Raw genomic sequence first — 26,616 nt, forward strand, 5'->3', positions numbered from 1 at the left:
CGGTGAAGGGATGTGCATCAGGAGAATTCAGCAGATGTGGGTCAGGCATCTAGGGGATGGATGGAAGCCCCGGGATGTGGAATTCCTAAGGGCAGACTGTCAGGGCGAGAACGCTGGCTGTGAATTGCTGGAGGCTGGGTACCAGCGGGCAGTCGGAGGGCTCTCCCCTGGGTGGGGTGTGTGTGTGCGGGGAGGGGGCAGACACGCCCACTGCGGCGGGGCTCCACTCTTCCAGGGCCCAGGGCGGACAGCTGCAGGAGGGGCTTCACCACCTCGCTGCCACCCAGCTTACCCCCTGTCTGGGAGGCGGTGAGTCCGGGGGGTTGGCTCCTCCTCCTGTAGCCTCGGCCCGGTGGTCGCAACACTGCCTTAGCCTGAGCCTGAATCTCAGCACCTGCCACCAGCCTCAGCTCAGCCCCCCGGCCCGCCCTCCTACTCCTCCTCTGCTTGCAGTGGCTCGGGGAGGAGGAGGAGAAAAAGACAGAGGAAGAAAAAGGAGGCGGGAGCTGGAGCAGCTGGGCCAGGGGGTGGCCTGGCTCTGGAACCTGTCTAGTGGCCAGTGATCCCCCTCCGCGGAGCTGAGACCTGGGCGGTGTCTCTTCTGCAGGTAAGAGAAGGGAAGCACTAATGGGAGGGGGTCTGGGTTGGGGAAAGTTTCTCGGACTTGGAATGGGACATTGAAGAAAGCAGAAATGAGATTTAGCCCCTCCTGGGCCAACATCTCTGCCCTGGGCCCCAGTGCCTCTCGGACGGGGGGGGATGCTATGCTGGAAGACCTTTCCCTCCCTTTTCCCCGTGCGGCGCTCGGTGAATGGGTTTCCTTTGGGTGGGTCTGGGATGGGAGCCGGCTTTCCCCAGTTCCGCAGCGCGAGGAGCCAGCCCCCACCCTGGGAAGGCCGGCGGGGTTGGGGTCAGGGTGAGGGCTGGAGGCATTCCTAAAAGATCTGTACTTTGCCCCATGTCCACAGAATGTATCGATTCAGCAATTACAGGGCCGGACGTGGCTTTCTGGAAGTAGAAAGCTGGGCCTTTTAACAGTTAAATTTCTCTTGCAAAACCGGCTTTAAAAAAAAAAAGTTTTCACAATTGGATTGGGAGCCTGAGCATCTCTGCCATTCCCCAGTGCTCGGGAGAGTCTGTGCCTGCAATGAGCTGCACCAGTCGTTAAAGGGGGTGCCTGCCTGTCTGTCTGTCGTGTTGTATGGGAAAGATGGGACTGCACATATGTTGATCTCATGTGGCAAGCACATCGTTAACCTCCATAAGATTCAGCGCTCTGGGCTCCTGTAGTTGGGTCAGCTTCTTTCTATTTAGCTCTGTGGGACGATGAACACATCTGCAGAAACATGTCCTAAGACAGGAGTCTTTCTGGATAAATACCTTGCCTGTCACTGTCTATATATGTAAAGTGTGTGATTGTCTGTCTGTCTATATCTATGCCTGCCTGTCTGTGTGTGTGTGGTGTGGAGAGACTGATATTCTCCTGTCCTTGGCTATGTTTTACGGAGAACCTGTCTCCCTTTTAACATAAAGTAAAAAGATGTAGTTGCAGCGTGCTTGTTTTAGAAAACCCAAAATAGGCATGGCAAGAATTTTTGAGCCACTGGCTCTGTTAGTGATTTGGGTCGTCATAAAATATTCAGCAGCCTTAATGATTTGTTTTCAAAGTGACTTTATAGATCAGGAAGCATTTCTGTTTGTTTGTGGTGTCCGGCCACTTTTTAAAAAAAAAAAAAAGCACCCCTGAAACAGTATGCTCGTGAAAAGATTTATTGTTCTTGAGGAGGGCCTTTGGCTTAGGCTATGGATATGGCATCCTTGCAGCTGTCCTGCCATTCTATAAAGTGATTTCTGAAATGCTTTCCAATTGATACTATTTAAAAACATTTTCTGCCTCTCTGGCTCCTGTGGCATTGCCTAGTCCATGAAATGTGGCCAATCTGTCTTTACACACAGTAGGTAAATTCTGACTGTGCCGCAGCAAATGAGTCTAGTCCTGAAATATTGCAGAATTATCTTAGTTCTCAAGTTGCATTTCTGGTCTCCCTTGTGCCTTTGGATAAGCAGCTCAGCACCGTGTACATGAAATATGTTATTATGAGAAAATGCTAATGAAAATGATTTTATCTCTCTTAGATCACTTGGTTTTGAGTTGTGAACTCGATGAAATTAAAAGGACAAAATAAGAAAATGCTTTTAGGAATACAGCAGAAAAAATAATAATGTTTGTGTTAGGTAGCTACTTTAGGGGTTCTTGCCTCCTCCAGATTAAACTCTGAACCCAAGGATATTTCATATGCACAAGATCTTGCAGTAAAATGTTTTTTAATCAGATGTATTAAAATTTAACCACTTCTTCCCAATCACCGATTTGTTTTTCCATCTTATTTGTCAACATGATCATCTTAGGTCAACTGTGGCTTAATGGAAAAGACACTAAGGGTGGAGTCAGAGGGCCTAGGTTTAAATCTGGTTCGAGATTTACAACCTGCTCATGGGGGTGTGATGAAGTCCTTTAGCCAGGTAGGAAATGAGGTGGATGCTCTGGACCCCCTACTTAAATAGAGGATCTGGAAGGAGGTCTCCCTACCCTACACCCTCTCCAAAGAAGATACATTATATAGGTATAGTCTTCCTCCCTCTCTCTCTCTCTCTCTCTCTCTCTCTCTCTCTCTCTCTCTCTTTCTGTGTGTGTATGTCTGTCTCTTTTTCTCTCTTTCCATATATATGTATATACATGTTTACATACACATACTATAGTGGCTTGGGTTGTTTGTTTTTTACCCTCTGTTATTATATAAATTGGAATGAGCTTACAGATGTTTCAAAGGAAGATGAAAACGAAATTTAAAAGGGAAAGTCAGGAAAATTGAATAGGAGGAGAAAAGATTCAATGGAAAGGGAGACTTGATAAAATGTGAACTATTATAAATGCATGGTTAAAAATTAAGATATTGCCATAATATCCAACCATGTATTTGAATTTTAGGGTTTTGTGCTATTGCACGAAGGAAATCTAGAAAACCATAGCTTCTCTGAAACTCATAACCCCACACTCCCCCCCAGTTTTGCACTTTGTCTTTTTGAGGCTACCAGGGTATAATTTCTAAAATTATAGCTAACTCTCAATTATCTGTGTGAGGACTGGTGAATCAAACATATGCAGAATGGATTTTATTTCAAGGTAGCTTCCACTTTAAACGAAGCAAAACATGATTGTAAAGATGAACTTGATAAGAAAAAAAAACACATAGCATCTCCTTTACTAAAATAAATTAGGTTTGTTATCCATTGGTTATTTGGGCTATTATTTGCTAACGTTAACCAGGATTATTGAATGTACTTCTTTTAGTGCATGAATCATATTTCAGGGGACTTATTAGACTTGGTGAATCTCTCTAGCACATCTTATAGATGGGATGAGACTCAAAATGTTAGATAATAAAAGAGGTGGAATCTTACCAAAAGGTGGAAAAACAATCTCACACTTTGGATCTCATCCTACCCATGATTTTTTTTTCTTTTGTTAAGAATCTACATTTAATTTGTCTGTCTCAATATGTCTTTTTTTTTCACGGGGGGGGTTAGGCAATGGGGTTAAGTGACTTGCCCAGGGTCACACAGCTAGTTAAGTGTTATGTGTCTGAGGCTGGATTTGAACTCAAGTCCTCCTGAATCCAAGGCCAGTGCTCTATCCACCGCACCACCTACCTGCCCCTTGTCTCAATATGTCTTGAAGAATAGTGTTCTTACTGCACACTTTTCCAGGTGCCAAGCAGTGCCAGAAGTTGGATGTGGGAAGCAATATGGTGTAATTCAGAGGTTGGGACTTGGGAGTCAAAGGGCTTGGCTCATGTGTGACATTGGGCAAGTCACTTCACCTCTGGGCCTCAGTGTTGTTGTTCAGTTGTTTTTTCGGGGTCATGTCTGGCTCTGCCATGACCTCATTTGTGGTTTTCTTGGCAAAGATACTGCTGTGGCTTGATATTTCCTTCTTCTACTGATTTTATAAATGAGAAAATAGGCAAACAGGTTAAGTGACTTGCCCAGGGTCACACAGGTAGTGTCTCAGGCCAGAATTAAGGAAGATGAGTCTTCCTGACTCCTGAGGTCATGCACTCTATCCATTGTACCACCTCAGTTTATGCCCATTAAATGAGAATATCAGATTCCATGAGTTCCTTCCAGTTCTGATAGTCTATGAATTTCTGTGAGATAAGGGAAAATCAGTCAGGGACTTTGGCAATCTGGTATCAGTGAATTGGTCTAATGTTCTGGAATTTAGGAAGGCACAGCACCCCTGAAATGATGCTGCTTGTTGATTTGCAGCTTCCAAAATAGAGGTGTAACAGAGAGATTCTCTGCCTTCCATCACCATACATTTAAGCATTCTTCTCCTCAAGGTTGGTACTCATTAGCTGTGTGACTTTCTGAGCCAAAAGCCCAGGCTGACTCTCTGATCATAGTATAATGTGGATACTTTGGCTTCTCTCTCAGAGCCAGGCTGCTATATCTACCCTCACAGGATTGCAGGGACCCCTGTCTGTGCCCCCTCCCACCATTGTTAGGGGCTACTAGCACCACATTCCATTTATCCATTTAACATCAATAACAATTTACAAAGATATATTTACTTCAGTGACACAGCAAGAACAAATGTGCAAACAGTTCCCCCAATACATCTGGACTATACTTTCTCTCCTGTCACTTTAGCCTCTTTAAAACTTAGCTCATTTCCTGTATAACATTGGTCTCACTGAATTCATAAGCAAAACAGCATTGCTGCTGTCTGAGTCCTTGTTTCAGCTTTCATTGGCATAGGTTTAGAAGGACACTTCCTGCTTCTGGAGGCATCGATGCCTGCTGGCCACAAAGCCAAACCTAGCCCACCAGACCCCTCAAAGTAGTAAGTGCTCTGCTACATCCATCTGGAGTAGAAACAGACAACCAATCGATCAACAAATATTTATTAAGCACTTACTGTGTGCCAGGAACTATACTAAGTGCTGGGACTACAAAAAAGGAGGCAAAAGACAGTCCCTGCCCTCCAGGAGCTTACAGTCTAATAGAGACAGAGACACCAAGGACTGGGGCCCTTCTTGGAGTCACAGGGCAAAAGAGCCCTCCGAAAGGGCAGAAAGCACTGAGTCCTCTCTCCTTACTATAAGACCTCTCACTAGATGCTGTTAGCAAAGGGAGTAAGCACTTATTAATCACATTTATTAAGTGCTGAGCAGTTAAAAAACATTATCTCACTTAAGCCTCACAACAACTCGATGGGGTAGGTGCTGTAATGCCCATTTTACATTTGAGGAAAATGAAACAGACCTAAGTTAAATGACTTGCCCGGGATCACACAGCTAGTAAGTGCCCAAGCTCTTCCTAACTCCAATCCCATTGCCCTTTCCACTGCACCACCTGGTTGTTCTTAAAAGTGACCAAATGAATTGAAGAGAGGCAAAGAACAATAGCAGAAGCAGACTAAGACCATTTAAAGGCGTTGGCTAGAGTCTCCCATCCACCGTGTGGTTGGTCAACCAGAATCAGTTCCAGAATATCTGTGTGTTCCACAGTCTCTCCAGGGGATTTCCCCTATACATTATGATTCTCTCCTGGATCCAAACTCCCCAGCTTCCTCCAGGTGGAGAGGCTCATCAGCTGAGCCTCCACCAGGCTCCCTACTACAAAAGAATTAGAACTTTAGATCTGGGATGACAACGATGATGATGATGATAGTAACAATACTTATGATAGCTAACATTTATGTAGCACTTACTGTATGCCAGTCACTGTGCTAAGTGCTTTTACAATTATTCTCTCCTTTGGTCCTCACAGCAGCCCTGGGAAGTAGGTACTATTATTATCCTCATTTTACAGATGAAGAAACTGAGGCAAACAGGTTAAGTAGCTTGCCTAGGGTTACCCAGCTAGGAAATGTCTGAGGTTGGATTTGAACTCAGGTCTTCTTGATTCCAAGCCTAGTGCTCCATCTACCTGCCTAGTGAAAAGAACCTAGAAACTATCTAGAGATCAACAGCTTCATTTTATAGAAGAAGAGCTGTGTCCAGAGAGGTTAAGGCCCCTGCCCAAGACCAGACAGATAGTAAGTAACATTGGTTGCTCTGACTTGCACTCTTGTTCCGTGTACCCTGTCATCTAAGAATATTGATGCCAAGGAAACCCACTGATTTAATTTTTAAAAATCAAGATTATTTTAGTTGGATCTTGGCCTAGTATAAAAGAACTGTTGCTATCCCAAAGAAGAGTCTTGATTTTGCTTTTCAATAATTGTGTCCTCCTTAAAAAAAAAAAGGCAAACATCTAACTTATATAAACATATAAATTAGGGAGATTATTATTCTTATAGACAGATTTTTTTTTCACTTTACAAAAGATCTTATTTGTTGCAGAATGCTTTTAAATAATTAGTGTAATTCTTTTAGCTATTAAAAGGGAGAGAAGGGAATAAGCATTTATGTAGCACCTACTACGTGCCAGGCACTGTGCTTAGCACTTATTACAAATATTATCTCATTGGATCCTCATAATAATCTGGGGAGGTAGGGGCTATTATTATCTCCATTTTACAAATGAGGAAATTAAGGCAAACAGGGTTAGATGACTTGCCCAGCATCACATGGCCAAGTGTCTGAGGCCAGATTTGAACTCAGGAAGATAAGCTTTCTTGCCTCCAGAACTGGCACTCTCTCCACTGTGTCACCTCAGCTGCCAGTTGCTCTAATGTGACTCTCCAAAAGTGAGGACTGTCTCACAACCTAACTCAAGAGGTGCATGAAAGGTACTCTGAGTATATGTCTAGTCAGTGGGTCAGTACTGCAAAATGCACTACTGTTACTTCCATGAACAGGTTGTTCTGCTATTTTAGACTTTTTTTTTTGGCCAGTGGGGAAGTGTCTTTCAGAATGTCACAGCCTAGCTGCTAAATGATTAGTACTTTAAAAAAACCAAACCCAAGTTCTAACATTATCTGCTGTGCTCCACATCCATAGTCTCCTTTCTCTATAAAGAAAGGGGGAGAGAGGTGTGCCTGTCATGCCTTAGGGTGGGGGAGGGTGGCAACCTTGCTCATAGTTACATAGCCTCAGTTTGCTTCTTTTCTTGTTCTTTCCATTTACATTGAATCATTGAATTATATTGTTTTTCTGGTTTTGCATACTTCACTGAATTACTTTTTCATTTTGGTTTTTTTCCCCATATTTTAAAAAGAAAGGCAACAGGATATTCAAGGGAAAAAAGCAACAGGAAAAAAATGGCTTGGGAAGGGGCAGAGGAAGGGAGTATCAGTCATTATTTGTAAAGATCATTAAAATTGCAGCTAAAAGTCAGGAGGTGGTTTCTTTGGTTTCCTTTCAAAAATCAACAGTGAAAACCTGGGAGATTCAATGAAGCCCTGAAATATGTGTTAATGCCTGTAATTCCAATTAGGTGGAGCTTATTCATACTATGTCCCTGTCCTAATTTCCTTGTTTCTGGTAGTCAGTGAGCCAACAAGCACTTTTACTAAGTACTAAGTGCTTGGAATTTAAAGAAAGTTAAAAACATGTTTATTCCTGCTATACCCCCATTCCCTTCCCCTACCTCACCTCCTAATCTATCGCCAAATATCCCTTGGCAAACCCAAGTTAGTTAAGGTTATACCTCTGAGAAAACTTGCGTTTAAAGAGTTTATATGATTCACCCTATGTTGAAGAAAATCAGAACTTGTGTCAACGGACAATCACAGTAAGAGAACTAGATTTGGAATCAGTTGACCAGACTTCAAGACTTTATTCTTGCTGCTTATGTGACCTTGAGCAAGCCACAACCTCCCAGGCTTCAGTTGTAAGATTCCCTTGTTCTAAAATTATAAATTTTTGTTCTACATCTGTGGTGTTAATTAGCTGCTTTTTTTTCACTTGGTAGGTACATAACTTGCCTGTCCAAATCCTACTCATTCTGTAGGGCCAAGTCTAAAGCCCACCAAGCCTTCTCTCTGACCATCCCTGTTGGCAGAACAAGAGCTCTAAATCAAAGAACAGGAACCTTGGAACTTCCTATCTATACCACTCGACACTTTGTTACACAGTGCCTTTGTAATTGAGTATGCTTAATTCATCATCATCTTATTCTTTCTATCTATCTATCTATCTATCCTCTACTGGCTTCTTCACTATAATCATGATTTCACTTGTACCCTGTAGTCTGGAGCCAAAACTTTGAGTTTACACATAGTAGGTTCAGTCTTGGGTTGTTTCATTAGGTATCCTCTTAGCTTATATCTCTACACACAGATTTCCTTTTGTATAACCTGACTCTTAAAACAGAGAAGGCTTACACCAAAGATTATAAACCATGAGTTCTTCTTGGCAGTTTGGTGAAACTCATGGACTCTTTCAGAGATTTTTTTTAAGTACATAAAATAAAATACATAGGGTTACAAAGAGTCAGTTGTATTGAAATACAGGGATCAAAATAGTTCTGAACACCCCCAGGTTAAGAATCTCTGCTATAAGCAATCAAGACAGCTCTCCTTTACTCTCTGGTTTGGTCTTCATCCTCCTGAGGGATTACTTTAAAATTAAAGCCTCACATCCACCCCCAACAGCAAGGGAAAAGCATTTGGGACTGATACAGAATAGACCTTTCTTCCAGTTAGCCTCATCTTCCCGGAGACTCATACAGTTGATTTCAGGATTCTAGTACTAGGCTTTTTGGGGTCCCTCTCAAAAATAAAATACTTGGGGTTGCTAAAGAATGCATCCTTCCCCTTACCCCAAAACCTACACAGTCTGTATTACAGTAGATTAGAGAGAACAAGGTCTGGGCTTGCTCTCATATGCTGTGACTGGTTATTTTTTGGCCCCAGCTCCTGCTTGGTCTAGGAATTCAGCATCTTCTTCTCTTCAGGAGACATGGTCCAGGAGCCTGGTATTATCTAGAATTACTCTTTAACACCCAGGAGGCTTGGTCCCAGATTCTCTATTTGTCCTGGAGCTCCTGTCACTCCACAACGATTTCTTCTGCTGCTGGCCCTCATTCCTGCAGCTTCTCACATTGTCCAGGAACTCATTACCACTGGAATGCTGCCCCCACCCCACCACTACTGCCATTTCTGAGGCCTCAGGGACCCTGTGGTAGCCTGGAAGATGTATAGGCTTCTGCTCTGGCTTTCAGGTCCTCCCCATCTCTGTTTGTTCTCCCTTTCAAGAACTAGGTCCAAAGACATGGCCCAGTTTGTATGACTTAGTTCTGACTCAATCAATTGTTCCTAAATGTGGTATTAATAAGGATGTTTACACTCTGTAGAGAGAGATTGCTTCAGCAGTGGGTGGCCATGAGGACCAACTCAGGAACCTGATCATAGGATCATATGTGTGAGCTGGAAAAGATTCATAAGTCATTTAATTGACCCTCTTCATTTACAGATGAGAAAACTGAGACCCAGAAAGGTGAAGTGATTTCCACAATAAATTTTAGGCTCTTACAGCTGCCTCCAAATCCAAGAGGACCAACCTCACAGAAAATCCCAAAGGATTTTTGGCTATTTAATCATTTTAATGAAACTGTCATCAGATTATTTCATGAAGTTGTCTTTTTTTTTAATACTGGAAAAACAGGTACAGTAAATATTAAAATATTTACTACCAGTTCTTATTTCCAGGAAAATCTTACAGAGAACCTGCTTTGCATAAAGACAAGAAGCCAAAGAGATGGAAGGTTGGCTTTCTGATGTCCCTTCCTAGTCCTGCCAATGAATTACTCATGTATAATTCTGCTGAAATTCTTTGTGCCCAAGTGCCTCGATCTATAAACATTAGGTAATAGACTGAAACTGTTTTGAATAAATGCTTGTTTGAATTGAAAGTAAAATTTAATAGAATCTGCTGGCACATTAGGCCACATGCTTAGGCCCCAACCCTTTTCTCAGTTCAATTCAATTAGCTACTAGTTCAGAGCACTGTGCCAGGTACTGAAAATGGGGGAGACAGCAAAAGTTAAAATAAAACAATGTTATCTCAAACTCAGATAGAAATCGGGGTCCATTAATCCGTGCATAAGGATCCCTGTGTGCTTCATATTGAATTATTTTTAAAATGTAATATTGTTTGTGTTTTATTGTATTGTATTTATTTATTATTCCCAATTGCATTTTAGTCTTAATTTTTCTGCACTTGGGAGTGTTGTTGGCTCTGATACCTCTGATACAACATGGTTTCTTCCCCATGGATCTTACAGTTTGTTATGATGAAAAGGAAAACAAAGGTCACTATAATATGCAAAAAATTATGCATAAGTCTGTTAGGAGGCTGTAAAAGAAAACATTACAAGGTGGGGGGGGAGGGGATAGCAAAGGAGAGAAGGCTGGTGGTTTCCAAAATGTAGTCTGGTGCAGTGGTTTCCAAACTCTTGATCAGGCTTATATACTTTATTGACTAAAAAAAATTTTAAAATAAAATTGGAGGCATGCACCTCCAATAGATGTATATTTGTTATAAATTATATACCATTGTACTAACACATTATGTACATTATAAAATTTTACAAAAATAAATATTTAAGAGTTGGGCAACTAGGTGGCACAATGGATAGAGCGCTGGGCCTGGAGTCAGGAAGACCTGAGTTCAGATTCAGCTTCAAATGCTTATAGCCGTCTGAGCCTGGGCAAGTCACTTAACCCTATTTGCCTCAGTTTCTTCATCTGTAAAATGAGCTGGAGGAGTAAATGACAAACCACTCCAGTATTTTTGCCAAGAAAACCCCAAATGGGGTCACGAAGAGTCAGACACAACTGAACAACAAAAAGGAGTGAGAGGTGAAATGAACATTTAAAAAATTTACTAATGGTGCAAAAAAAACCCCCAAAACCTGGTTTGCTCTTTAGAACAATGTGATTGAATGTACTGCATTGTTTTGAAAAATCTCTTGTTAAGGTCCTAAGCATGGTACAGAGTTGTAAAAATAATAATTGTTTATTAGTAATTAATTATTCAGTTAGTTTGACCAATGTTGGTAGTCGAACCAGTGAATGTTTAAAAGATATTTTAAAACCCAAAGATTCAGAATGCAGCAATCAAACAAAAATCATAACAGTCTGTGAACATAACAGTTTTTCAGCAGGAGTCATGTGTTCCCGTGTATAGATACTCACTTGTATATGCGTGAAAAGACAACAATCAAAAGTATGTTATCTCTGATTTCAACTCAGGAAGCTTTCAGTATCAATCTTTCCTTACGTGGTTCTGCTTAATGGATGGCATCCTGCTTTAATTATCTATTCATGTTTGGATATTTTCGTTGTATTTTTGTATGACTATGAGGAGGAAGCCAATTTGGGTGGATTGCAGCGTGCGGGAAGGGGAGTAATATAAGTCTAGAAAGGTAAGTTGGGGCTAAGTTTGAAGGACTCTAAATGCCAAACAAAGGAGTTTCTATTTTATTTAAAAGGTAATAAGAAGTCATTGTAGTTGATAGAGAGATGGGGGTTTGTAGGGGAGGGTGAAGTGGGCAGGCCAGTGCATAGGTTAGATTAGGGAGATACTTGAACTGGAGTGGGATTGGAAATACTTGAGAGGTGAAATCAGTTAAATGGCAATTGTAAAAGTCCGACAGAAAGGTGATGAGAGACTCAGGGAAAGGGATATGAGGAATGTTGTAGAGATAGAAATGACAGGCTTTGGAAGCTGCTTGGATATGTGACGAGAGTGTAAATCAGGGATAAAGCTAAGGTGGTGAACCTGGCTGAAGGGAAAAGTAGAGGTGCCCTTTATAGTAATAGGCAAATCTGCAAGAGGAGGTATGTTTGGGAGACAAGATAATGTAATGAAATCCTCAACTGATCCCAGCTCATCCATACCTGCTTATCCTGTGTGACTCACTGTGTCTCACCATGGAAAAGGTGGGAGTGGAGGTTTGTTCATTGTTCACTGCCTAGTCAGAGCCTTCCATATCCCTGCCAAAGCCACAAGGTGATCTGAAGGGGAGGGGAATTGGGTTCATGTATTGAGGGGAAAGGGATTTTCCACTGATACCTGCACACCTGCTGCTATGGTTGATGTTTTCAGGCTTGGGTTATAACTACCATGAGGGCAGCTTGCACAGTAGCAGTTGGGAGTAGATTGTTAGGTTGCAATGGGTGAAGGATAGATATGGTTGCTTTGGATATGGGCCCCATGGAGAAGACATCCCACCCTCCTTCTTAACCATCTGAAGGAAAGTGCGATGTGACCCATCTTCCTACCTTCCAATTGGCTGAGCACATATGCCTTGGAATCATACCATAGTCTAGTCCATGAACGTCTAGTGATTTGGATTATAGATTTAAACCTGAAGAGACCTTAGAAGTCATATAGTTGAACTCTTTTGTTTTACAGATGAGGAAGAGTCTGAGGTTAAGAGAGACGATCCTTGCCTAAGGCACACAGGGGCAAAGCAAGGATTCGAATCCAGGTCCTCTGCACTCTAAAGCTAGTGTTCTTTTCCACTGTACCTTACTGGACAAGCTACAGAAAATGTGACATTTTTAAAAGCATATTTTCTCTTGGGTCAATTCTACATAATTGGAAACAAAGTTGATACCCATTGATTGTGGAATGGCTAAACAAATTGTGGTACACAAATGTAAAGGAATAACTATTACTGTGCTATAAGAAATGATGGTTATGCTGAATAGAGAGAAGCATGGGAAGATTTACAGGAACTGATGCTAAGTGAAGGAAGAGCCAAGAAAATAGTATGTATGTGTGTATGTGAATACACACACACACATATAGGCAGTATATGTAAACATATATACTATATATATATGGGACACACAGACATGTATGTACAATAATGTAAATGGAAAGAACAACCGCAAAACAATCAAAAGTGAATGCTGCAAAATTACAAAGAAACAAATGTGAAGAGGGAAAGGAACAAGTATTTCTATAGCACCTGCTATGTACCAGGTATTCTGCTAAGTGCTTTTTGCAAATACTTCTTATTTGATCATCACAATAACTCTGAGAGGTAGGTGCTATTGTTATCCCTATTTTACAGTTAAGGTAACTGAGGCAAACAGAGGTTAAGTGACTTGCTCAAGGTCACACATTTAGTGTGTGGAATCCCATTTGAACTCAGGTCTTCCTGATTTTAGCCCCAGCACTCTATGCACTGCCCCACCAACTGCCTCTGCATGGCACCAGAGAAGATGCCTTCGAACTTTGCAGGGGTGGGGAGATCCCTGAGTAGCTAAGTGGCCAGTTCTGTTGATTCTTTTTCCTTTCTTTTTTTCCCTTACAATATCTTCTGTTAAAAGAGAAAACTTAGAGTAGGGAGGGAAAGGAGGAATACTAGGGGAGAGCAGCTTTCTCCCTCTCCCCAACTTCCTTCATGTGGGAAACACAAATATATTCTGCACATGTGCCAGTCCCTGTTATGTAATGTTCCTCTATTGCTGTTTTCTGTTTTGAATTAAATTTTATCTAACATCATTAGTACCACTACTGCTTTTTGTGTTTTAATGTAGCATGGTCAATTTTAGAATAGCCTTTTTTAAAACTTTTCATTTTTTTGATTTCCTTAAAAGTATTTCCCCCCCAATTACATGTAAAGATAGTTTTCAACATTCATTTTTGCAAATTTTTGAGTTCCAAATTTTTCTCTGTCCCTCCCTTCCATCCCCCTCTTCAAGACAGCAATTAATCTAATCTAGGTTATACATGTACAGTCATGCTAAACATATTTCCACATTAGTCATGTTGTAGAAGAAGGGTCAGAACAAAAGGGGAAAACTATGAGAAAGAAGAGACAAACAAAAAAAGTGAAAATAGTATGCTTCAATCTACCAGAATAGCCTTTAAATTTGAATCTACAGATCTTGTGAATTAGATATGTTTTCCTGTAAACAACACATTGTTAGATTCTGCTTTCCAATGCCTTCCTTAATTCTCTTTTATTTTTATTAGGGAGTTTAGCCTATTTATATTTATGAGTATAATTTTGGGTTTTTCTATTATTATTTCAAACTTAACAGAACCACTAGAAACAAAAGTTCCTCTGTCTTATGTTAAATATGTACATTACTTTAACTTGGACTTAACCTTATCAGAGATAGGCTCTTCACTTTGGGATTGCCCTGTCCCCACCTCTTTCCCCCAAATTGATTTTTCCCCCCTTCGTTCATCTGAAACACTCCTCTGAAACTTGGTGATTTAGCTGGTACAATGTCATGAGTGTTCTTCTGTTTTGTTTTGTAGAAGTTATTTGTAAAAGTGCTTCACACAGTGCCTGGTACACAGTTGGTCCTATATACATGCTTATTCCCCAGGCTTTCCCTTCCATTTAAGACTTATCTTTTTTGATTGGGAGACTTGTCTGTTGTTTGAAGACTTCCTTGAAGTGGCTATATCTGTCTGTAAACTTTTAAAAGTCTGTTTGCTTTTCAGATATTCATCACTTTGTACATATCTTTGTACATCTTGCTAAGTTTCACTGAGAAAATAGTTCTGGATTCATAGTCCATGCTTCTTAGTTTTGTAAATGTCATATTCTAATTTCTGCTATCTTCACATAACCTCCTTGAAAAGATTTCTGTGATTCTGTTTTTGTTTTGTTTTGTTTTGCCAAGTGATTTGTTCATTTATTCTAGCAGTTAGAAGCTTAGCTATGATGTGCCTGGGCATATGGAATCTTGAGTTCTTTCTTGTCAGTGTACTGTGGATTATTTCTACTTGTATATCACCAATTGTTTTAAATAACTTGAGAAATTTTTCTTTGAATTTCCTTAAACACGGTACTTAAATTTTTTTGTTATTTTGCTAAATATCTGACAATATGCAGTAGTACTGAGTTTTCTGCATAGTAATCTTTAGTTTAGGTCTGTCACTTTGTTCTAGTAATTTGAATGCCAGTGATTTTTTAGCCTGTTTTCACAGATTTGTAATTCTGTTTTCCTTGAAATTCTTTAGATTTTCTACTAATGTCACTAAACCTTCATTTATTCCTTGTTTTGCCTATTCTTTATTCACTTCTTTTAATCCTCACCTAACTTCCTTGGGTGATTTTTTTTTTTGCTTTCCTCAAGTTCTATTTGTCCTTGTAATGTTCTTAGCCTTGCAAATTCTTATTTTTCTATGAATGTGTCATTCATCTATCTGAGAATTGTTTTGGGGGTACCTTGTGTGTTTTCTTTATGCCAGCTGCATTCTTTCTGGTACTTGCCTGATTCATTTGTTTTAACTTTGATACTCTGATGTGATCTCATCAGTGAGAATGTTCTCTCCAATTTTGCAAATCATAACTCATCTATGTCTGTCCATAGTTTCTGATATATTCATCATAGGGGGTTCATCCAACATGAACCTTTCTGTAAATTTTTTGATATGAACATGAACAATATGTTAACTATTCTTCAATCTTATTCTATAGTATTTTTATATTAAAATGTTGTGCTCTAGTATTTTTTAGATTGCATTGGTGCTTTTCTTTGCTCATTTTTGTTTTGTATTTTAAGTATTTTTTGGTATTTATGTTGGAAAAAGAGAGATTTGGATAAGTTTATATGAGAACACAGATTCCATTCAGTTTCTCTTCCTTGACATCTTAGATCAGATCAGTCTTGAAAAGATTTTTGATAGGCAGAAAGGAGAAGGGGAGAGTGTACCCAAAGGTGAGATTGCATGGATCTAGGTATAGTTGTGAAAATGGGCATGGTGTGTGTGTAGAATGATATGGAGACTGCTTTGGATAGGATAGAAGCTATGCATTGAGTAGTTTGGGGGAAGATATGGTTGAATAGGGAAGGTATGGACAAATAGTGAAGGGCTTTGCATGGCAACAAATGGTTACTATATAGACGAGAAAATCATCTTGGCTACATAATTTAAAACTAAGTAAAACTGTTCTGTAGGCAAAAAAATTGAAAGACATTGAGGTAAAGACTAGAGCATGCTAAACCTTGTGTATATTACATTGGTAATGTTCTCAAAATGAAGAAAAGCCTTTAGTCTCTTTTTGCAGGTATACTTATAGAAATGAAAGCTTTGTGGAAGGAAACAATTGATTTTTTCCCCTTGAACTTTTAAAATTATTTTTTATAGCACATTAGTAATAGGACCCAAGTAGCTATTCTTATTCCTTCCCTCCTTGTGCATGACTTTAGGACTAAAAATGTTAACTGGCTTAGGATGTGGCTGCCACTGAAGTCATTTCATTTGGAAATGCTTATTGGATTTTGTCCCAATCTTTCAAACGGGGCTGCAATGTATAAATGCTAGTAAAGACTGCCTTCTGAAATTTGGTCTCCTCTTTTTCATGTTTTAACCTATGATTCCAAGTCATCAGCGAGTGCAACTTAATAAATTGCTTCTTCATTTAGCTAATGGTAGGCATAATCATCCACATGTAAGTAGAATGGCATACCCTGCTTATTTTGCATGCTCTTGGTAACATGAATTTATTTAATAGACAAGCTAGTATGAATTTTGGATATGAAATTATTCTGCAGAGAAGAGAAGCTCAGATCTGGGTAGAATATCTTTAAATATTAATTAAAACACTACCTTTTACCATAACTCTCTAAAATGATTTGAGCACCTCACAGACATTACCTCATCATTAATTTTCACATTCTTCTGTAATAATTATTTGGAAAGTATTATGGTCTCCATTTGGTGACAGAATATAGTAGATATAAAGTATATTAACAACAAATTTAGGACATTTCCTGACTCCAAATCAAATTTAAAAGTGAAAGAGACATGTCATTTGTTGGATATTTTCTTTCCTATGCATCTCAAGTCATCCTACAAGTTATATTGTCTTAGTGCACACATCTAATTTCATTGAATTTGGGGGCATCAATAATCTTCTTAGTATTTTGCTTCTGTGGAAGAGGTGGAGGAAGAAGAGGTATGAAGGAAATATCATTGTATCATAGATCTGTGTTGTAGATGTAGAGCTATGTTGTAGGTGAATTCATTATATATTTATTTTATCTCACCTTTTCCCTTGCTTATGTTTTGGCAATTTACCTTATGCAGGATTCTAGAAAAGAAATGTCTGAGTCCAGAGCTCTACTCAAGAGCAGTCAGAAAGGTTGAGAGGCTGCCTATTCCATCTCTAGCTTTCTGTGTGACATTGGACACGTTGTTTAATCTTCCTGTAATGAACGTCATCACCCAATCCTCTAAATAGAGATAATGTGCTTTGAGCTTTCTTACTGCATGGGGATGTTGGGAGGCTTAGTAAGATATTGATATTGTATATAAACATTAACCTTATTGGAAGAGACTCTTCAGCAACAATGGCACAATATCATCTTGATAAATTAAACTTGATTCTCTTAGAATGTATTCATTTTGTAACCACTTAAAATGTGCTTTTCTGAATTATAGTATAGAATGGACAGAGAAGATGATTCTGGCCAGATTTTTTTTTTCCTTTTAGATTGTTCAAATGGCTAAAAAAAAAAAACCAAACCCAGCTATCATGATAATTGGAATGTAATCAGAAGAACATTGGGAAAGATGATAATTAAAGGCAGGAAGCCAAACCTCATTATATGAACACTGTTTTGCTTCATTTCAAATACAGCAAGAGAGAGCTTCAACTGAGTTCAGATGTGTAGACTCAGTTGTAGACCCAGTTGGAGACACGGGAAATGACTTCTTCATAGTAAACCAAAGTTTTCCCAGATGGAAAATCATCAATTTTGTTTGTACTTTGTTGTCTAAATATAAGAAAGTAATTTGACATTGACATACTTGTGGTTATAGTCTTTGGAATGTGACCTTTTAGCTTTAAAATTAGCTTCTACACCAGAGCCCCTCTAGAACTTGTGTGGGGTTCAAGGACACAAATGACCCTAGGAGTAAGGTTTTCTCTTCTCCCTTTTGAGAAGACCCTTCAGTCAACATCTATGGGGTAAGCTGACTGCCATTATTTAATAATCTTTAATGTTCTGACATTCTCTTTTAGGTTGTACCCAAGGTGCCTTGTCCTTTCTAAAACTTACATACATATTTAGGCTATATATTATTTGTGAATTCTAAACAGACTGTTGTAATTATCAGAATTGCAACTTCATTGTTCCTTCTTACATTTAAGTTGGATGTGATGATTTGTATGTTTCTATTATAAATTCCTGGGTAACTAGACTACCTGCATATTTCTACAGGGTCATAGGACTTAGAGAGGAAAGGGACCGTAGAGATTATCTTGGACACCTCTCCTCCCTGCTTTTTCAAACAAGGAATCTGAGATTAGAAAGTAACTTGCCCAAGGTCACACACAATAGCAGAATTGGAGTTTAGAAAATATGAACAGTAGTATTATGGTTTTTTGGTATCCATCAGTTATTTTGTTATTTTGTTTTTGTTTTGTTTTGTTTTACTCTAGTTTGATACTCCTCCTCCCCCTCCACATTCCATCCTACAGTTACCATTTTTACTATTTAGTTTGGAAATATTATCTAGAAAGGAAAACTCTTTTTGCTTTTTAATGTGCTTTGGGCCACTGAGTCCCACTAAAGTTAAAGTATTCATCCTATTAAGTAAATGTTTATACTGTAGTGTGTCTTCAAAATAAACATGCAGAAATTCATGTAAGAGAATTCAGTGTTAAGCCAAAAGTTCATTTAAAGCACTGTTTCCCTATCAGTCCACTATGAGTGTGTAGCTCTTTAGTCTTCTTAGCCTAGGAGGCCTGCTTGCCTATCAGTTTCTAACAGTTAATTTCCTACTTCATTCCAGGGTTAGGAGCAAAATTTTAGCCTCTGTAATAATATTAAGAATTGATGGGAATTCAGAAATTATCTACTTCAATCTCTCCTCATTTATAGAGAAGGAAACTGAGACCTGGAGGGTGTGAAGGGGTCTCTTTTGGTTAATAAGGGGTTAAGTGACTTACTCAAAAACACGTAAGTAGCAGAGGTAAGATTTGAATCCAGGTCCTTTGACTCCAAATTCAACTTTCTACTGTCTCATTCTGTGAATGTTTTAAAAGCAGCTGGGTGATTTAAGGGGTGATTATCACTGGGAAGAAATAAATAGGCCCCTTCATCTAGACTTAGAAATGTTAAGAGAATTGGAGGTTCATTTAAATAAAACAAAAGAAAAGAAAACATAACACAGTCTAATTGCCAAAACTTTATGGTGGGCTGCCTCTGTAATTTTAAGTTTGAGGCACAGTTTCTGGTGTTGTACTAAGTTTTCATTTTGAGAATTTTAAAAATGTAGCTTAGTTAGAATATAGAAAATCTTACTAATATTTGTAAAATACATGAACTTCAAAATTTTTATTTTTATTTTCAGTTCCAAATTTTCTCCCTCCCTCCACCCCCTCCCCCACACACTGAGAAAGCAAGAAATATGATACCTATTATACATATGAAGTTATGCAAAACATACTTCTACATTAGCCATGAAAATACATTAACTTTTAATATTTATGTAACATTGTTAAAGCTTTATCAGATTTTTTACTCCTTTCTAAAAATTATATACATAATGTATATTTTAAGTATACAATTTTAAGAGCTTTATTCTTAAATGTACACCCAAGGAATAATTGCCCCCCCACCCCCACCCCAGGCACATACATCACTTTGAATGGGAACCAGTAAAATATAATTCATTTAATAGAAATTTACTTTGTAGGACACTTTGCTGAAAGCCATTCTTTGGAAGAATATGAAGAAAAAATGAGTGCTTATCAGTGGTTTCTGCCAAGTTGGGCCTCTCATAATATCACAATATTTCTTCCTTAAAAATCCATTGGTCTTTCTGGTGGTTCCTCCTATTGGCTCTAATTCTTACTTACAACATCGCTAATGTGAAAATATGTTTAATAGGAATGTGTATGTAGAGCCTACATCAGATTGCGTGCCCTCTTGGGGAAGGAGGGGAAGAAAAATTTAAAACTCAAAAGCTTATGGAAGTGATGGTTGATAAATCAAAATAAATTAATAAAAAAGATCCATTGGGGTCTAAATCTTTTTATCAAGGATTTTCTGCTCTTACAATTTTGTTTTCTTTTTAGGTACAAACATTGGAGAGATAGATTAGATAGTACTCATCAATTTATTTAGACTTTTAAAGAAATGTGTTCTTCAAGCCTAAGGACATCTAGGAGGCTTTGTTTCTTTGCTCATCTGTAATATAATCTTGGTTAGGGTTTTGGACGATTGGCTTAAGTGGTCAGAACCTATTGAAGATGCATAAAAGGATCCAGGTCCAGTCCCAGGATGGGTCAGTTGTATTGTTTTTCATGAGAAGGCTGGAGGAGTTGTATTTCCAGTCTCCCCCAGCTGCCACAGAGTCTATCCCATCCAGATGTGAACAGAATCCCCTCTATAATCATCACTTAATATTCTAGGCCTAACAAGTAAGTGATAGTTGAGCCTTTGCTTTTGAAGAACAATTCACTACCTGTCAAGACAGCTCATTGCACTTAATTGTTAGAAAGTATACAACAGCTTGATTTTTAGAAAGCTGAAAAGCTTTTTCTTATGTAAATCCTAAATCTGCCTCTCTGCACCTTTGCCCATTGCTCTGCCTTCTGCCTTCTCCCCAAGTGAAAGAAATCAAATCTCTTTTTCTTTAAATACTTGAAGACAGGTATGTCCCATCGCCTTCTCCCTTTCCCCCCTCTCCCCACCAAACCTCTTCTCTAGGCTAAATGTAGTTTCTTCAAGCAATCCTCACATGCCATGAACTCAAGGATAATACCTTACTCTGCATTTTAGGTATAAGTTTGCCAGAAACAATTTTTATTAATCTAACATTCTAAATCCAAGTATTTATAGCTTAGAGAAGAAATTACTGCATACTGAATTTAGTCATGGCCCCTATACATCTCTGTCCCCCAAGACAACTTGAGAAAACATTTACAGGAATCTTGAATAAGGGAAAGGGAATAATATAATAAAATACAGTTTGTAGTTAAAATTCACCCTGCCTCATTTAATGGAATAATCATCACTTAATATTCTAAGACTGCTCTGTCCCTTCTTTGATCATTCCTCTATGTAATCAAAGTGACTTCCTCCTCATGATCAATATTCTAATCCCTTAACAGAGGATAAAGAGGATACTGCCCTTGAGTGGGTCATAACCCTTAATCCTTCTGGGGATGTAAGGACAATGGCTTTACCTAGACTAAAGTTATCTTTGGTTCTAACTTTGGTAAACAGTCTTATTCCATTTTCCCAGGCCCTTGGCCCACCTTTTATAAATTTTCTCAAAGGGAAAAGTCTTTAGCTTAGAGAAATATTTATTTCTTAATATTTTCAGTTGAACTAAAATAGTTTTTAACATGCTTCCACATTTCCCCTATTTTGTGCTGAGTACAACCATTTGAAGCAGAATCTGTATTAATTTGAGGATCTTATTTTTGTACCTGCTAATCAGAAGCAAAACATACTAATCATCTCGGTCCATATTATGGTGTTCTCTGCATCTTATTTTAATACATCAGATGCAGCAAGACAATGAAGGGACAAAAACCATACTAGATGCCATAACAATATGCCAAGTAACATAGTTAGATCACTCTGCTTTGAACTGGTACAGAAAACAATGCAGTAGGTGAAGACCAATCTTAGCATTTAAGATATACTTGAGTCTTTAGCCCCTTAATCTGCTGACCTAATTGTCCTTGGGTGACTCATTCAATAGAGCTGATTTTGTCTTTTCAACAATTCAGGGAGGTAAAATACTATTTGTTGTTTTTCGGTCATTTCAGTCAAGTCCGACTCTTCATAACCCCATTTGGGGTTTTCTTGGCAAAAATGCTGAAGAGGTTTGCCATTTCCTTCTCTAGGTCATCTGAGACAAACAGGGTGAAGTGACTTGCCCAGGGTCACACAGCTAGTAAGTGTCTGTGGCCAGACTTGAACTCAGGAAGATTAGTCTTCCTGACTCCAAGCTCTGAGCACTCTACCCACTGCGCCACCTAGCTGCCCACATTGTTATTATTGTTCTCATTTTACAGATGAGGAAACTGAGGCAAGCAGAAATTAAGTGACTTGCCCAGGGTCACACAAATATTAAGTGTCAGAGGCCAAATTTGAATTTAGGTCTTCCTGACTTGATGACCAGAGCTCTATCCTTTATCTCTGATCTGGAGAGGGACTTTCAATTCTCTGTTCAGCTCAACAAATCTTTTAATATACTGCAGCTACAACTTCATCTCATATTTTTGTATGCACTGCAACTGAATGATTGTAAAGGTCCAAAAGAAGTCCACTAATTCTCTATTCTATGGCAAATATCTGGCATTATTCCAGGAGCACTAATAAATAGATTAGGCTTTTTCGGGGGCTTGTTCTCTCTCATGTCAGGATAGACTATTCAGTTCTACATGCATTCTTTCCAGGGTCCCTGTATCAGGACCCAGACTTCCTCAGTGGGGCATTATGTATGGAAGGTATATGGCAAGTAGCTGTACTCCCAACCTGAGAACCTCCAAGCATAACTCCATAGCCATAGCTCAGAAGGAATCATTGATTGTTTTAAACTGTCAGGCCAGTGTTCATGAGTGAAGTTATCATGTATGGTCCATGGTTGGTGATTCAAGAAAATTCTGGACCTCAGAGCATGATGCTCTGTGGCATTGGTGTATCCCAGCCTGTTAGACAATCTTACTTATTAATGCAAAGGAAAGTTCTCATGTGATTGCCTAGTATAAGTCAAACATTGGTTAAGTGCTTACTTTGGGTCAGGAATAATTCTGAATACAAAGGAAAGCAAAAACTGTTTCTGCCTTCAAGAACCTTATAATCTAATGGGGGAGACAATGGGTAAACAACTATGTTCAGACAAGACATTTACAGGATAATTTGGAGATAATCTCAGAGGGAAGGTACTGGTATTAAAGTGGACCAGGAACAGCTTTTTACGGAAGGTGAGATTTTAGCTGAGACCTGAAGGAACCCAGGAGGAAGAGATAAAGAAGAAGATTACTCCAGGCATGGCGGACAGCCAATGCATAGACAGTTGGGAGTCTTAAACAAGAACAGCAAAGAGACCAGTGTCGTTAAGAATGTTGGAAAGGTAGGTAGAGGCCAGGCTAAGAAGGGCATTGAATGCCAAACAGAGGATTTTATATTTAATCATAGAGGCAATAGGGAGCCACTGGAGTTTATTGAAGGGGGGTGAAGAACGTGGTCAAAACTGTGTTTCAAGGAAGGTCTCTTGGACAGCTGAGTGAAGGATTGATTAGAATGGGGAGAGATCTGAGGCAGAGAGGTAGAAATGATGTGGAGCTCTCCCAGCCTTCTCTGGAGCTGATATATAAAGCTCCTGTTTTTTCTAATCACAATCAACCGGTAATCTCTTTTAGTCCCTCATGTACATCCCAGACTGAAACTGCCATGTTGGCTTCATGATACAGGTGGCCAATTTAATCTTGCTTACTTTTCCTAGGCAGTAAGAACATTCAGGTGCTAATCAAGTCTCTCTAGTGTAGTGGAGTGACATGGACATCAGACAAGATTGATTATAGGACAAATGTAATTTACCTTACTATAGGCCAAATATGAGAATTGGTTTACTATCAGCTAAGGCGGGGCTACTCTCAGAGAGAAGCCAGAGTCTGAACCCAGAAAGATAAGAGAATAGAAAGTGACTGGGTAGATTTTAGAACAACATCAGCCAAGCTTGAAACTAGAAGTGATGGATATTCAGTTGCTATGGAGGAATGAACCTAGGGACTAGAATCATATTTATCTCATCGAAATAAAGAAGTTTTTTTTTCATTAAGTCAAAGAAAGCAATGTGACAAGGTGTGAAGACATCAACATGAATCCACCAAAAACTACTGGGAAAACAAGTTTAAGCATATACACTCCTAACAATTGATTAGAAGTTTAATTGCCATTTACAAAAGACAACATATACAGGTAGAAAAAAAAATCAAGTTCCTGAGTTATATCAGTCAGAAAGCTGACCTCTTTGAGCAATGAAACTATTAGGGAATCACAGATATGGTGACTTTTTAAAAATCCTAACAATCTACCTTCTTTCCCAGTTTTAAATTTAAAGATGTTCGTATCTTGTCCAGATCACCAGTACTAGGAAACGTGGCTAAATCCTGTTACCTTACAAAATGCAGCAATATCATTATTTGGTCCTCAGTGGTAGGGATTTGTGAATTTGTATATCACAGACATTTTGTATGCTAGTACACACGCTTTAAAAAAATGCCTTCTTAAAGAATATGTTTGTGGTCACCGAGATAGGAAGAGAGTGGCAGGCAAAGGGACAGAACCATACATGCATCTGGATGTTCCAAAATAGAATTTATACATCTCAGCTTTCCCAGCTACACATTTCACAGCTCCTTTTAGAAAGTCATTCATCAGGAATTAATGTATGATCTTTTTGTCCTTGAGATGGTAGACATACTAACAGAAGGTACATGCTCTGTGACTAATATGGAAATATGTTTTGCATCACTGCACATATGTAACCTGTGTCAAATTGCCTTCTCAATGGGGGGGAAGAGAGGAGGAAGGAGGGAAGGAAGGAGGGAGGGAGAGAATTTGGAACTAAAAGTTTTAAGAAGCAAATGCCAAAAAGTATTTTTTCATGTAATTGGGGGAAAATAAAAATTTAATTTTTAAAAAATTTTTTAAATTTATTCTGATTTATTAAACAATTTTTTTAAAAAAGAAGGTACATGCTCTGGAGTGACAAGTCCTCTTCTTTGGAGTAGAGGAGAAAATAATTAGTACATCGCTTTGTCCTTTTGCCTTGAACTCTATGGGCACAGTGGTATTTACGTTGGTACACAAGAGCTGGGTATTGAAGATCCTATCTCCCAGCAGTGTTTAGTGGTTAATAGCAAATCTGGTTATAAAGCCTTCCAGCAGTTCCCTTTGTGATTGCTTTGGAGTCTTTTTTAGCAGTAAGGTAAACTTCAATTCATCTTAAAACCATATATAGTCCAACAAAGATACCATCACCTAGATGTTATAATGATGAATGTGTTTTATTTTATGTTTTGTTTTTGTTTTTGTTTTTTTTGGTTAGGCAATGGGGTTAAGTAGCTTGCCCGGGGTCACACAGCTAGTAAGTGTTATGTGTCTGAGGCCGGATTTGAACTCAGGTCTCCTGACTCCAGGGCCAGTGCTCTATCCACTGTGCCCCCTAGCTGCCCCATTGTTTTATTTTAATAAAGTAAACTTGTATATTTATCAAAAGAAAAGGACTTACCGTGTATGCTGCTCTCTTTGTTTTGGTTTTTGTTTTCGAACATCACATCCCTTGCTGATGAGGCAAGTATAATAATATTGTTGGGTTATTAAAGAAAAATTTCAGCCGGGACTGAAGCAACAACCAATTAACATAAAATTGTCTCCCCCTTTGTTCAATTATGCCATAACACAGGATTAAGATTAGGAAGGTGTAAATGAGCTAGCCTGGTAGAAGAATAAAGTCTTCTTGACTAGCTAATAAAAGCTGTGGGAGAAGTTAGATAAAGTCATCATGGTTCTCTTTGAAAGGTTAGAGATCACCCATCTTGGCCATAGAGTCAGTCCAGATCTTTTTTTTACATTTTCTGGCCCTCCTGGCTTTGGATAGTACTGCTGAAAACCCCCCTGCTTGGACTTAGCTTCATGAATCTGCAGAAACAAAGATGCCAGAGTTTGTTCATACCCTGCATGTTTTAGCCTCCTGAACCACTCTCTTTCTTCCTTTTTTTTTTTGAAGGTAGTCGGGGTTAAGTGACTTGCCTAGGGTCACACAGCTAGTAAGAGTCTGAGGCTGGATTTGAACCCAGCTATTGCTGACACTAGGCCCAGTGCTCTATCTATGTAGCTGCCCCAACCAGTCTCTTTCAAACACGTTTCACACTCACTTGGGCAGAGGCCTCCCAAAACTTCATATGTTGGAATGTTTCACATCAATAAGGAGTCTGCCAGCAGAAATAACAGAGAATGAAATGAGGCAGTTACAAACAAGCAAGATCTGAATAGACTACAACTATATGGTTTTAGTTTTCAAAGGAGTAATCACCAAATTTATTACAGTGTAGTTCATTTTCTGATAACTTACAAAATATCCTCAGTCCTTGCGAATTGACTGCTTTCAAACTATGTTTTCTAATAGCACTTCCAACTTCCTGACATCTGCTGCACTGTTTACTAACCCCAAATTAACTGATGAATGATACACCTTGGAATACTTTCGTAGTGAGAGGAGCAATATTGGCTGTGTCTTCAAGATAATTGTCCCTGCAATTGTAATAGTATAAATCAACCACAGCATTCAGATCGAGGAGGATATAACTTATCTTACATGCATCATACCAGATAACGGATCCCTAAATTACAGTACTTCTATACGGTATTTTCCAAAATTGTAATGCAAGAGACTTATAACCACAGCACTGACATAAAAAAAAATCACAGACTTAAAACATTGAATGTAAAACAAAACTTATTGTCACAATAATACTAATCTAATTGAATGCCTCTCCAAATTGTAACTGAAAAACATCACATTTGGCTATCAACTTTGGCATTCTATGCTACTACATTCAGAAATCAGCTTAGAGTTAGTTATCACTTTTAATGTACAAACATATGGCATCAGCAATTACTAAGTAAAGCACAGATCAACTGTTTGTGAA

General features: G+C 38.9%; 1 protein-coding gene across 1 annotated transcript in view; it reads left to right on the top strand.

Moving 5' to 3' along the window:
• The window catches only part of FRMPD1 (FERM and PDZ domain containing 1), a 250,376-nt gene that overhangs the window by 113,655 nt on the left and 110,105 nt on the right, over positions 1-26,616 (top strand).

This window comes from Phascolarctos cinereus, unplaced genomic scaffold (assembly GCF_003287225.1).
Source record: "Phascolarctos cinereus isolate Bilbo 61053 unplaced genomic scaffold, phaCin_HiC Scaffold_4;HRSCAF=312, whole genome shotgun sequence".
In the NCBI taxonomy this organism is placed as follows: Eukaryota; Metazoa; Chordata; class Mammalia; order Diprotodontia; family Phascolarctidae; genus Phascolarctos; species Phascolarctos cinereus.